Here is a 15,451-nt window from a genome sequence, read left to right on the forward strand (position 1 = left end):
GTGTGTGTTTACGACAACATGCCTCGCCAGCGCACACACAATGCTCGTCGCAGTCCCTCCCTCCCCGCCTACAGACGCAGGAGGCTCCACAGGGCTCCTGCCCGCAGGTGCAGGAGGGCAGGCAGACGCCAAGCAAGTGGAAGAGCCACAGGAAAGAAGCAAAGAAAGGTGGCTGCAGGGTGGCTCAGTTGTTAGCACTGTTGAATTATTAACTGCACTTTAATACTTGAGTAAACTTAGCACCCTATAGCATATAAAGAGGAAGGAAAACTAAGCATTTTAACGGACAGCAGGGGAAATGCATTCAGCAGGTTAAAATACCACCTGAACAGGCCTGATATTGACTTTCTAAATATCCCTGATCAATTTAAGTTGGTGGTAGCATATTAACGTCAACAATACCTATTTAGTGATTATAGACAACGCTGATATCGTCCAAAATAAGCTAGCAGGTTAGCATTGCTCTGACAACACTAACTGTGATCCATTAACTTAACAGGGTTCTCATATTTTACCACAAGCGCCGAAGCAGTTTCTCTACCGTCGTCTTTGCTGCTATTTCTTAGCGAAGACGGTTCGCTAACGCCTTTGCTGCTAACGGTAGAGAAACTGCATCGGGGCTTGTTGACAAATATTTGCCTGAATACATGTAAATTAGCCGGGTACAATCAACGTCGAGAAATGATAAATTTCCTGCAACATACCCTTGAAAACAACGTATTGGCCCAATTTGCAGCGTAATTTTTTCAGGAAGCCGTTTCTCTGTTACAATGCTGGCGACAACCCTGCTTAATCTAATTAATCCCATCGCATTGACTTTACCGTACCTGTGTCTTTTTTTCCGTTTTTTCTTCATCTTCTGTCCTTCCCTGAGCGCCACACTATTTTACTCTCTTCATAATGTATAAATCAATCTGAAATCTGTAGCCAAATACTGCCTGTGCATTCCGGCCACTTCCCCTCCTCCACATGTGGCGCCCCCCGTGGATGTCGGCGCCCTTAGCAGTTGCCTACACTGCCTATGCCTAGGGCTGGCTCTGTTTCCAGTTCTAGCGGGTGAAAAACGCAGCCCTTCACTTACCCGTTGCCATGGTGACTCGTGGAATCAGGCCTCCATTGATGCTGGCTTTTTATAGTTGTGGTGCACACGCTTAACTCCAGGTGAAACTACTCCAAGTTGATTAAACTAACTCAAATCCACTGTTCTGGAACCGGAAACTCAGAGCTTCCTATCTCAGAGTGGATCAACTCAGAGTTCAGGATTAGACAAAGAGTTTGTTGAACCTGCTTCGTGAAATGGATCCCAAAACTGTAACAATGTCAATGATGTCCACATCAAACATTAGTGTTTATATACAGTTGTCCTCAAATTTATTCAAACCCTCCCATTGAAGAAGGAAAAAAACAGCTGTCACTGAAATAAGTTGAAATTGACAAAAGTAACAATAAATAAAAATTTAATGAACATCATGACATTGCTTTTGAACAGTGGTTCAACAGAAATATTTTTTTAAAAAAAACAAAAAAACAACAACAAAAAAACACATACACAAGCAAACAAGCATGATGGAACACGTAAACTAATATTTTGTTGAACAACCCTTTGATCCAATCACTGCAATCAAGTGTTTTCTGTAACTCTCAATCAGACTTCTGCACCTGTTGAAAGGTTTTTTTGATTTTGGCCCACTGCTCATCAGCAAAGTGCTCTACTTTGTCTGGGACAGTTTCGTTTTTTTAAAAATTATTCTTTTCAACCACAATTCAAAAGCAATGTCTTATTTCACTAAATTATGATTGAACACATTTTTATTTATTATTTGTCAGCTATAATAGGCTCCAGCCCCCCGCGACCCTAATGGGAATTAAGCGGTGTATTGATAATGGAAGGATGGATTACTTTTTTTAGTTTCTAGTTATTTGAGTGACTAATGCGAATTTGGCCTATTCTTTAATGGAAGGGTATGAATAAATTTGAAGATGACTGTAGATGGTTCGTAATTGTTTTTTTGTTTTTCTTTTGTTTTGTTTTTTTATTATGTTTGTAAAATTACAGTTTCCACTGTATTTAAATTGGCTACAAGTATCGTTAGTTTTTTGTTTTGTTTTTTTTACAGATTTTCTTGATTTATGTAATATTTATAAGATTATATCAAGTAAAATCAAGAAAGAAGAAGAAAAGGGGAAAAAATTGACATTAAGTGTGAAATATATAAAATTATAATGATAGAAATTATTATCAGGATGGGAAAAATGGCAAATAATTTCTTAAAATGTTTGTTTACTTTTTTCCCCTCATGTTTTGACAAGTTGCTAGTAAAATCGTGATTAAAAAAAGAATTTATGTAGATGAATACTAAACTGGTAAAAACTCTACATAATGCCTGCTTTAAAACATTTTTTGATGTGAGTATAAAATTACGCACTTTTCCTGTATTTGAATAAGATGAAAATAGCATTTTTTTAAACAAATATTTGCTGTTATTTTAAAATACATAAATAAATCAATTTTTTTTTTGGAATGTTGCAGTATTTTGTTCCCTGCCACCCTTGCTTTAACATCTCAGTCCAGCAAAAAATGAGTTTTGAAAGAACTGAAACTCACAAATTCTCAGAAATATCTATACTAACAGTTGTTTGACTGTTGATTTGATCAAAAACTGTCCATAGTGTGTGATAGACACGTGTGTTTTACATCATCAGCTGATGTAGTTGTTGTCATGCTTTTGTTTCTGTTTGTAATGTTTAGAGAGAATTTTAATGTAATGACATACTTTGAACAAACTAAAGTTTAAAAAAGAACACATCTGTTAGAATAATTCTGTTATGATGCAATGATCTTTGTGAAAAGTATGAGAATGCTGTACATGTCCGTTGCCTCTATTTCACGTTGTGAGTGGGAGATAAGGACAAGATGTCCTTAGTGGGTAGTGAAAACACCATGCCTAATCACACCTATTTGTGGGAGGTTGTCTTCTGTTTTCTGTTCACTGTCTGTATATAAGAACCACTGCTTCATGCTTTTAGTTAGTCACTTGTTCAGAATCTGTACTGTACATGTTGGCTCCTTGCTGCAAGTAAAACATTGCTTTGACTTAAGAGACAACTCCGTGTATTGATTGGAGTAGTTAGGACTCCACTGAAGAGTTTTCCTAACAACATCTCACTTTTATTTAAGTTGAGTATTTTTTTCTGAAATGCGGTGTTGTTGCTATATGTTCACAAAAACTCACAGAAACATTTAAGGTGTGTTGGCAAAAAATGACAAAGCTCTGCCTTTTTATTTACAGTTGTTTATAGTGATTTCGTGTTTTTGTTTTTGTTTTTTAAAAAAAATTATGCTACAAAGTCTGTGTAAACAGCTTCCAGAACAATTTCTGTTATTTCACGGACTTAAAAAACAAAACAAAACAAAAAAAACATTTATAGTCCTTGCTACATTAGATAATGTCATGCAACATCCTTTTCTTTTATAGATTCAACATTTAAAAGCATAAAGTGTCTTGTTATTTCACAATAGATAAACCATTAACATACAAAACCTATCCCTTTTAACCTTTTTTTTCCTAAACTGTGAACACACTGTTAATTAGCGGAAAAAAAAAACATTTTTTAAATTATGGGACAAAGTCCATGTATTGAGCCTCCAGTATTAAATAACTGGTGGATAGTTATTAAAATGTCCCGTTTTCAATTTAGTTATATTTTCCTATAAAAAGGCAGAAAATTAGATATACCATTAAATGTCCTGTGTTTTTTTTTTCTTTTATTTTTTTTTTAAAGGACATTATGATTTTCCTTACAAAAGAGACAAATAAATTCTGTTGTATTTTTTTTTTGTTTGTTTTTTTACTATGAACCCAAAAAAGTAATTTTTATTACCTAGACAAAGTCAGTATTGATTTATTTGAGAGTGCAGCTTAGAATGGTTCGAAATAAACCTTTCTGCCACGACCGGACGCATTACAGTTCAGCTTAGAAAAATGAGAGGAATGTTTGAATAAGAAGTGTTGAAACTCTGTTGAAAGGTTTTGCTGGTTTCCATCACAGATTGTGTGCAGCTGTTCTCTGTGCAATCAGAGTTTCTGGCTTTTGTAAACAGTTTGACATTTTTGGGAATCAGCCGACTCCCTCTTCAAGTGTTGAATACAAAGTGTGTAAATAGACAAAACACAAGAAAACACATGAAAAGCACTGAGTAACGTGTGTTAAACCTACACAGCACATACATGTGGAATCAGGGGGCTGATTTCATTGCTGCTGTTTGTTTCCGAGCAGTTCTTGCATTGACAGATTTCTTCTATGACGCAGTTTCTGACATGCATTTTCAAACGGAACATTTTTCTGGGTATGTAAAGCACTTTTTTAACTCTATGGCCGCATTGCTTTATTTCCACTCAGAGCAGTTTGCTGTGAATCTGTTGGCCACTAGATGGTGTTCATTCTATTAATATCCCAACTGTGAGTAGTTCCTGAGGAGAAAACAAACGCATTCACCTGCTTCTCTGAGCTGTACGTTATGTAATAGCTAAATAATGTTCTAACACTTAAAAGTGAATATTGAGCATTAGGTTAGGAAATAATAAATGCAGGATTTGTTGAAAACAGCGCATAAAATATAATTAAAGACAAATATTGAAGATCACTGGGTCACTTATTTATTATCCTGTTAAACTAGAGCTGAGAGAGTGATTAGTTGCAAAAAAGATTTGCGAAATGTTAAAAATGAAGTACAAAATGACCAAAATGGGACACAAAATGATATCAAGAGACATGAAATGACTAGAAAGAGATGCAAAACAACCAAAATGAGGCACAAAATGACCCCCAAAATGACCCAGACTGGCTACAGAGGGATGCAAAATGAGACATAAAATGACCAAAATGAGAAGGAAAAAACCCATAAAGAAGCAAATGACCACAAACACACATACATCAACAAGATGGGACACAAACTAATCCAAATGTGACACAACATGACCAAATAAAGGTGGAATGGCTTCATAGAGACAAAATGGCAAACAAAAAACATTTACAAAATTATCAAAATGTAGCAAAAAATTAGCTAAATTGGGCACAAAAGGAGCTATGAAGGTGATGCAAATGACCTCTAAGACACAGAATGAATGCAAAATTACCCAAATGTGACACAAAAGGAGATGTAACAACCACAAAGAGACAAAATGACAGAATAAAGAAGCACGACAACCAAATGAGACAGAAAAGCCCAAAATGGGACAAAAAAAGAACCACAAAGACACACAAAGAGAACAAAATGAGACCAACAAAGACCACATTTTAAAAGTCGTTTAATATGGAGACACAGAGCTGACAGAAATCAGCTCGACGGAGGCACCTGTCCTGTTGCAGTGCAGTCTGCAACATTCTGCTCCTATTAAAATGACAGCAGGTGCTACCTGCTGATTCATGTCTGTTGCACAACGCATTTACAATCAGAGCGGCTTTAGTCAGAGCCGCAGGTATGTCTGTGTTTTCATGTGTTTTCAATGGTGATGTGTGAGGAGTCTATGCGCTGTGTTTCCAGTGGTCCAACAAAGGATACCAAGTTAAATTGCTCACAAGTAGTTGGACTCTTGGGCCTTTTCAAACACATTTAAGTTACCCATAACGTCCTCGTTAGTTTCATCAATTTGGTCTGTAAACTGCGAGATACAGAAGAAAATGAAGAAAATGTTACTTATCTGTTGCTCATTTGAGAACATTTTTATTGAGAATGTAATTTTTACCACTGTTTTGTCAGCTGAAGCTGATTTGTGAGCTAAAGATTAAGGCAATGCTACCCCACCCTCATTATCTCCACACTGAGGTGCCCAACACCCTCATAAAAATACAAATACACATGTGAATTTAACTCAGTATTTACATGTTAGCTGTCCAACTACCCACGATTCATATCTATCATTTCATGTTCATGAAATGTTATTTCTCACATTTTATTTGTTTAAAAATTTTTTTTTAAAAAAGGTACAAAAACTACATTTCTGTGTGTGAATTGTACACATCTGAAATTGTGTTTCTCTAAAGAAAGAACTGATGACCTTTCTTTGGTTCAATTTTAAAAAAACAAAAAAAACCATACATTTTGTTTAACCTTTAACATCCATCCATCCATCCGTTATCTATACACCGCTTAATCCTCACTAGGGTCGCGGGGGGGCTGGAGCCTATCCCAGCCAACCCAGGGCAAAGGCAGGGGACACTCTGGACAGGTTGCCAGTCCACCGCAGGGCCACACCCAGAGACAGACAACCAAGCACACCCACATTCACACCCACAGACAATCCAGAATCACCAACCAACCTCAACATGTTTTTGGACTGTGTGGGAGGAAGCCGGAGAACCCGGAGAGAACCCACACTGCACCATCAAAATGAGGCACAGAATTGGGAAAATGGGTAAAAACATATCCATAGAAAGGTGCCAAATGACCACAGAAAAGCAAAACATCAACACAATGCAAATACAAAACCATCAAAATGTGTCACAAAATGATATCAGAATGCCGACAAAGACAAGCAAAAGAGTCAAAATGAGACACGAGACCCAAAACAACTGAAATAAGACTCAGAAGAGACTTAAAATAAAGATGAGACACAAAGCAACCAAAATGGGACAAAAACATTATCTCAAACAGACACAAAATGGCCCCAGACAGATTCAAAAACCTGAAAATGAGACATAACATGACAATATTGAATGCAATACAAAAACTACAAAGAGATAGAATGGCTGCAAAGAGACAAAAGGGATGCAAAATGATCAAAATGCACAAAATGTGCCCAAAAGAACAACACTGATGAAAATTTACCACAGTGACACAAACTTGACAAGAGGAGACACAAAGCAACCCAAATGTGAAATGAAATGACCCCAAAGAGACAATCTCGTAAAAAGAAATGCAAAAAGACCAGAAAGAAACAAAAACAGTGACAAAAACAAGCCTAATGTGACAATAAATGAACACAAAGAGACACAGAATGGCTACGAAAAGATGCAAATCAATCAAAATGAGACGCACACAAATCAAAAATAAACATCCACAATGACACAGAAATAAGACAAAAAATTAACAAGATCAGCAACCAAAATGGGATGCAAAATAATCTTAAACAGACACAAAATGGCCACAAATGGATGCAAAACCATCAAAAATGAGACAAGGTGAGACATAAAGCAAACCAAATGTGACACAAAGCGACCCCAAAGAGACATACAGTTGCTACAAAGGGTCAAAACAGCTAGAAGAAATACAAAATGACCACAAGGAAACACAAAATTAACTTAAAGACACACAAAAGTACCAAAAAAACCCCACACAAAACAACTTGTCCACCACACATCCCAGCCCTGACCTGACTTTATGATAACTGTTGGCCTCGTCTGAACACTCAGGAGCTCAAGAGCACATTGTCAGTCAGAAATTACATGATTCTTGTCAGGAAATCAACTCAAAGTGTTTGTTTTGTAAACTTGAGCATTGCCATGCAGCAGGAGAAGAAACCAGCGAGGAATTATCTGCATAGTTAGTTCTGCTGTCACTGTTTGTTGTTACAGGTATCAGAGTCGATGCTCACAGAGACAAAGAGGTATGAAGCCTCAGGCTACACTGTGAAAACAATACCAGCCCTGAACATGATACCACCTCCAGAGAATTTGCTTTGACACAGCAGGGACACTTACGCTTGCTGGATCTTGCCCAGACATCGGTATGTAAGGAGGAAGGACAGGGGATCGAGGAAAATGGGGGATAAAGAACAAGGCGACCAGGAGGTGTTTGGGCACAAAGGGAAAAGTCCAGAAAAGGCTTAAAGCTAATATCATTAGTATATATTTAATCCAAAACTTTAAACCTGAATTAAGTAAATTTTTGTAATCGGTTCACACAGAAACTGCAAAAAAAACTGAAATGCTGTGAAGAGCTGCAGAGGTGGAGGATGAATCCCTGTGACCAGTTTTTGAAAATGTATGAAAAAAAGCGACAATAGCTTTATTTATAAAATGAAGAATTTTCAAAATGCTTTGACAGAAAAAGCAAACACAAAATGCCAAAACAGCAAAATGCAACAGATGAAAAAGCAAAAAAGAAATTCACCATGACCACAAGGAGACAGAATGGCAAACTATATATATATATATATATATATATATATATATATGCAAAACAATCTTAATATTGTACAAAATGACAAAAAAATATATATATATTTTTTAAAGAGAGGCTACAGAAACACAATAACCAAGATGAGACGCAAAACAACTAAGAGGAGATGCAAAATGACAAAAACGGGACACAAAAAGATCAAAATTAAATGCAAACAACCACAAAAAGACACAGAACGCTTACAAAGAGACAAAATGGCAACGATAAGAAACTGGAGCCAAACAAAGCGAGGCAAAGTTAAGATGAAGTTGCAACAAGAAGAAAAAAGACTAAAGCAACAAGAAGGGTCACGTCCCGATGGGGGCACTGGAATCTTTCTGCATGGAGTTTGCATGTTCTCCCCGTGCAGCGTGGGTTCTCTCCGGGTTCTCCGACTTCCTCCCACACAGTCCAAAAACATGTTGAGGTTAATTGGTGGTTCTAAATTGTCTGTAGGTGTGAATGTGAGTGTGCTTGGGTGTCTGTCTCTAAGTGTAGCCCTGCGATAGACTGGCAACTTGTCCAGGGTGTCCCCTGCCTTCGCCTTGAGTTGGCTGGGATGGGCTCCAGTCCCCCCGCGACCCTAATGAGGATGAAGCGGTGTATAGATAATGGATGGATGGATGGATCACATTGAAGCAAGTGGGTTTCAAAAAGTGATGAAAAAAAAAGCCATGGGTTGTTTTAAAGGTGAGGGCAAAAGAAAAGCACCATAAATTTTAGACTTAATCCTTAAATCCAGAGTGATATGAAGATTTTTCTGTACACAAATACACAAAAACTGTGTTCGTCAATGTTTGCATATAAAAAACTCAATTTGAGTGACCCAAAATGCTCCTTGCATGTTGATGAAAGGCCCAAAGATGGAGGAAAATGTTTGTTTTTGCAAAATTTCCATATTAGCGTGTCCATAGAGGTTGATGTTCTGAACTGTCTCAGAAACTCTGAATTCCTAAAATCTCGTGGTGAGTGTGTCTGTGTGTGCGTCTGTGTGCGCGCAAATACATTTATTGTATGTGTATGTGTATGCATGGAGGGTGGGAGGGACGGCTTTATTTTATTTTTTAAATGTTGTAATGTTTTTAAATGTTGTAATGTTTTTAAATGCTTTGTTGTTTTTAAATGTTGTAAAGCACTTTGTGATTGTTGTTGTTGCACATGAAAAGTGCTATATAAATAAAATTTGATTGATTTGATTGATTGATAAAATAACCCCTGTGCCAAGTCTAAAGCAGCTGCCATCTGTTTTCCACAGCGAGATTATGAAAGTAGTTCACTGTCTGTGGAGTCATTGTAGGAGGATGACCACTGCAGCCATGATTAGTGGCACTATGGCTCGTTTTATACCTTCTGATTGCTGCTGCAACTGTGTTTCACTGATTTTTAAGTTTCTCACCAATCTTCCTGTGTCCTTTTCCATCTTTGTGAACTCTCAGTCAGATTTTTCAGTTTGTCTGTTTGTCAGTTCTTTCCACATGGAGCCATGATGCAGACATGCAGATAGTCCGAGCCCATACTTCCAAAACTGAGAAAGTTCTGCTCATTTTAGAACCACATTTATGTGTAACAGCGACAGCCAAACAAGGTCCTCTCTTGGTGGAAGAACCGCATCCGAGTGGCAGCTCCTCTTCTGCTCTGACCTTACTCACTAAACTCAAGTGCCATGGAGGAATCAAGTAGTTGATGTTTGCTTCCTTCTTTTTTTCAGCCTTCTTCCACTCCCAAGTCCACTTCACTCCACTTACTGATGTTTTGACCTTTTGTGAGCTTTGACCTGTCCGAGAACATGAAGTACGTCATCGGCATCGGCGGCGTAACCAAAAGAGGAAAAACCACCCTCACCAACCGACTGATCAAGAACCTGCCCAAATGCTGTGTGGTCCATCAGGATGACTTCTTCAAGCCCCGAGATCAGATTGAAGTTGGTAAAGATGGCTTTAAGGAGTACAGTGTCATTACTGCTCTGGATGCGGACGCCACGGTGAGTACAATCTACGCATGAACGGAGGACCCAGTGAAGTTTGAGAAGTCTCATGGCGTCAATAACACCCTGGATACCGAGATCATCCTGAAGTCCGACCACGAGGAGGAGGAGGAGACTCACATCCTTCTTGTGGAGGGCTTCCTGCTTTTCACCTACAGACCTTTAATCGACCAGCATTACTCTATTTCCATCCCATATGAAGAATGCAAAAACAGAAGGTGCTATGGGAACTACACGGTGCCAGACCCCTTCGGCCTGTTCGATGGCCATGTCTGGCCCATGTATTTGCAACACAAGAACTTTAGGCTGTTTGTAAATCACAGGGGGATTCTGTTTAGTTTCAGTGATAACAGATAGGTCCACTTTTGTTGAGCTTGTTGAGTTTTTACTTTGTAGCCTGTATTTTAAATATAGTCTTTCTGAGATGTTTGTTTTTGACCGTTCATTGGAGGAAATACTCTACTGTTCAAATTAGAAATAGTGGAGTTGTTGAGAGTCGAGACAATTTTGAATTGTTTGACTTTTGAGGGATTTTGCCTAGATGTGTGCTCTGTTGTATACTGTCAGTTTTTGTTATTCTAATGCATTTTATCTGCCGTGTCTGTAGAGCATTTTACACTGGTTAGTGGTTCAGGTTGTCCCTCATAGGGAGAGTTGGTGCCACTGAAGCCCTGACATGGGCATCTGGTTTATTTTTTACTGGAAGTTCTTCAAGATTATAAAACATAACCTTGGTACAGCATCAATAAAATCCTGTCAAAATGTTGTGGGAAAAAAATCCCCTTTATCTCCACCACTGCCAGACGAACCAACAAAAAGCAATAAAAATAGTGAAGTTTAGATGAAGGCCACATTGTACGGTCTACAAAGAAGTTCTTTAGTGGAGATCAAGGACATAGACTCTACATTGGAGTATTTTAGTAATTGCTAACTCTGTTGGGTTTTCTTTGAAGTCTCAGCAGAAGCACTCAACATCCTGATCTTTACTGAGCTGCATTCAGGGTCCTGAGAAGACGCTGCAGTCAGAAAACAGGCCCCTCCCACCCCGCACCACCTGATTGAAACACGTGGCCATTTTTTTGATGACTGCTGTTTCTATTGAGACTGAATTAAGTCAGAGTTGAGGGTTACGCTGAGGTGGCAGCACAATGTGTTCCTGCACGATGGGCGAATCTTTTCGTTGCCACGTGATGTTTTTCCTGCGTTCCTGAGATCACCTGATGGGCCGGGCTCAATGCAGGGCTGTGTGACCAAATCATATTCATGGAAGAGTAATTCTGGTCTGATTAAAAGCAGCACTTCGCCTATTCAACCGGTCTGGGTCAGCAGCCCCTTGGACCCACCTGGACGTACACACTAACTGGCCGGTAGCAGCCTTTTCATACAGAACCGAAACAAGGTGCAGAGCTCAAAACTCGTTGATACTTAAAGAAATATAAATCTAGATAAATATGGGTTTTATGAAAATCTTTACTGACTCAGAAGGTGAACAGTGTGACAGAGATTTTTTTATGTTTCCCTGTATTTTTTCTTTTGCATTGTATTAGATTCTCCTGGGTTCCAACGCTGGTCAAGTCACAGTCTAAAATCCATCCCCCACATACAGTATAACTGCAGCATAAATGTGCAAAAACAGATTTTTGGGAGCCACAAGTTCTGCAAACAGCACAGACATATCTAAATCTGTACAGAACCAAAGAAGTCTTGGTTGACTGAAATCGTACCAACTTTTCAACCAATCGATTGGTCAGTCATCAAAAATGCCCGTATTTGCAGCATTTGAAAACATTTTGAGTCAGGTTCATTAATAGACTCGTGTTGATATGATTTCTGAAAATAGAACTATATCAGCTGGTGATGGCAGCACAAGAACTAATGAGGAATATAATGCAGACAAGTTGGGTGCTGTTTTTAATGATCTGCCATCTTGGCTGTTGAGCTGTTATAGACCAACTACTGTTTGCAAAGTTTACACTTGACTCTGAACAAAATGCAGCCACACCGATGATGTCTTTGTTGTGATGTCAGTTAGTTTTGAGTGGACTTCCAGAGGAGTTTCTGTTAGGTAGGGCCAGTTCAAAGTTAGCCAAGTGGCCCAAATTTCTTCCAGTTTCCTTCATTATCAGACTCATTTTGTCATGGTTTTGTAAAGGTTTCTGACCCACATGCAGAATAACACTCAGGAGACATGGAGTTAGGAAAATTATGTTTATTGCAGTGGTTGGTAATGTGCAATGAAGAGCTTGATCCAGGTGGAGACGGTGATGTGGGTTTGTGGACGGCTGGGGCGGACAGGTGGCTCGGTGGTCAGAACAGTGGAGTGAGTGAGAAGCAGGAGCGTTACCAGTCGTGAACCAAGGATCCAGGAAGGCACTTAGAAAAGTCAGGTCTGGTGCAGGTAGGTTGTGGGGAGCCACATGCGAGGAGCGGGAACACAGGAAAAACCTTGGGAGAAGGAAAGAAACAGTTACTTGGAAGCTCGGAAAGAAGTAGGAGGAAAAACTCAGGAGGAGGCTTGACATTACCACGTGAGTTAACACTCACAATCGCAGGTGTGTGGAAAACACACCTGCAGGGAATAAGCCTCAGCAGAGCAGGAGTTCTCCAGGATGCCCTCTGATGGAAACCTGCAGGAGAACATAAACACAGCCCTAAACCCCATTCCCTGACACATTTTTAGGTAATCTTTTCTCTGAAAGCTGCTGATGAAGCAGTGTGTGGGCCTCAGCTCTCTGAGTCGCTTGCCAGTGGAAATTTGGAAAGAGATTTGGTTCGTTAAGAAGCAATGGGAAAATTTAAATTCCTTCAGTCTGGGTTTCATTGGCAGACAGGTATCCAGACGACAATGTCTCCTCTCAGGGCCTGGTTTTTACTTTCTTGAGCCCCCAGATTTATCACAAAGTTCCTGCTGTTATTAACAGAATTTTCTTTACTCTCATCTCCCTCTGGGTTCCTTGTCTGCTGTCATATAAACTTTAGCCTCTTGTCGTAGTACATGTTGGTTTACTTTTTATTATTGTTTTAATTCATTACTTTCAGAGTATTTCAGGTTGTCTTTTCTTTCTATCTCGTGTCTTAATTTTCTTTTATATTTAACCTCATTATAGTCTTTTGAGACTTGGCGGTGATAAATTAGAGGACCCTGAATATAAACTTAACTAAGGTGAAGTTAAATGAAGACAGGACTGTGGCAGTAGGCCACAACTTTCCAACCTAGTCTTAGCAAAGCTAGAAATTATACAAAAATGGATTACAAATTAAAGGCTCAACCATTGACCCCTACACTGAGAGGATCTGATGACTCTGTTATTCTGTTGGGGCACTTTTGCTGCTATGATTAGGGTCCACTATGCCTCTTAGATGGACATAGCACTGCAAACCAGTACAAAGCTGTTCTGAGTGATGAAACATTTCTGTCCCCATGTCATCTTCTATGATGTCAAGGACCCATCCATTAAAAATGTTCTTAATCCTGCTGCTTCACAATCACCTCATTTCAGTCTAGTTGAAGATTTATGGGAGGTTTGGACCAATGTGTCCGACAGTGCGCTTCACATTGACTGGTGATCGCAGCACTATAAAGGAATATAACACAAGTTAGCTGCTGGTTTAAAATTATCTACCATGTTGGTTGTTGAACAAAAGCCACACCAACAACTTCTTTGACATGCTGTCAGATAGTTTGCAACAGACTCCCAGAAAACATTCCATAAACTTACAATAAATATGTTAGACTTAGCAGACTCCATTATGTTGGGTCAGTTCAAAGATCTGAAAGCATGGGGGTTTTCACTTATAGCCTTTTCCTCTAACCACCAAAAATAATGGACTAATCCTGCAAGACTTAAGAGAGAAACACCAGCGATTGTCTGACCAATGACAGTTTGGTCAGATGTGAGCATATCGACCAACCAGTCAACCTGGAAACTGCTACTGTAGATATATCATCACCTCTTTCAATGATGTGGCAAACTTAATGGCAAATATTTGTTCATTTACACAACATTTGGAGTCCTGTTTCCATCCACCTGATAAATATTCATCCTCTCTTAGCTCTGTTTTTGGTCTCTACCAACTCTTTCAGGAAATAGCAGGCTGTTAAGCTGCTAAATCCTCAGTTACGTTCACCATTGTGAGGGGTTCACTGAATGAAAATGATGTGAACCACATGCTTTCACAGTAACCACATCTCAACCCAAATTGAGAAAAATGGCATTTCATCCATCCAATAGAGTTCGTAGATTTGGACAATCAATGCCACAGAAAAGTTCTGTTGGTTTTTCCTTTAATTTGTCACTCATCTGTTTTTCTCTGAGCTGTTAGGATTTAAAGCAAGCAGTTTTACCTTCTCAGAGTGGTTAGTCTGAATATTTTCTGCAGGGCTGAAGAAAAGGCACTTCCTATTTTATGAAAAACAGCACAAACACAAAAGAAATGTTAATTTTTATTTTTCTCTCCTAACTCTGATGTAGGCTTTGGGGGAAACAAGGCATGTGTTGGGTACTACTGCATTTCTATAGTACATCAGAAACAAACCAGCATGGTTACCTTGGAGGGTAATGCTCCCTTCCTCTTCTTGTCATTATCATTTTTGTTTGGCGCTGTAATAAACTCTCCCTGTTGAAAATGAGATCTTCATGTTATTGTAAAAAGTTGGAGGATTTCCTTTTAAGTTCACGCTTTGTTGAATGAGCAAATCTCTGCAAGTAGTGGGAAGATTTGGTTTAAAAATCACAGTATGTTTCCTCCAGTCATAAAGTAAAATTGAAACTATGACATTCTGGGATTATAATAACTTTTTTTGTTGTTGTTGTTGACCCACTTGTTGCACTTGTTTGCATTTGTGTTGACCTGCAATGTGCTGCAGGGACATGAGTGTCTGTGTGCCGAAGATAGAAAAGCCACAACCACATAATTACAGAGGACTATGGGTGTTTCCAAGCTAGAAACCATCGCATCCTATTTCTGTTTTATTTCTATGCTGTAGGACTTCTCCACAGAGCAGCTGGGTGTTAAACACGTTGCTCCACCTTAACAGAACAGAGTCTGATAAAATGTAGTCCTTTTGTTTTTCCTGGTTATGAAATCTGTTTAGTTGCACATCTAACTATTGCTGTAAAACAACTCCATAACAAATCACAGCGGTCCAGATTAAACTCTTTCCACCTCGGAGGGCCATTGTGGTTGTTATTGAAACGCAGCCTTCCGCCATTTTTCAGAGGCTGCAGAACATGATGCATGCCAGTGTGAGTCAAATGGACGCAGCATTTCTGTGCTTTGCATCTGAAGCATCAGATTTGGTGAAG

General features: G+C 38.9%; 1 pseudogene; it reads left to right on the forward strand.

The window, feature by feature from the left end:
• Window positions 1-9,908: 9,908 nt before the first annotated feature.
• On the forward strand, window positions 9,909-10,502 carry LOC103362367 (nicotinamide riboside kinase 2 pseudogene; annotated as a pseudogene).
• Window positions 10,503-15,451: the final 4,949 nt, after the last annotated feature.

The sequence above is a fragment of the Stegastes partitus genome, unplaced genomic scaffold, assembly GCF_000690725.1.
Source record: "Stegastes partitus isolate 25-593 unplaced genomic scaffold, Stegastes_partitus-1.0.2 Scaffold570, whole genome shotgun sequence".
Classification (NCBI taxonomy): Eukaryota; Metazoa; Chordata; class Actinopteri; family Pomacentridae; genus Stegastes; species Stegastes partitus.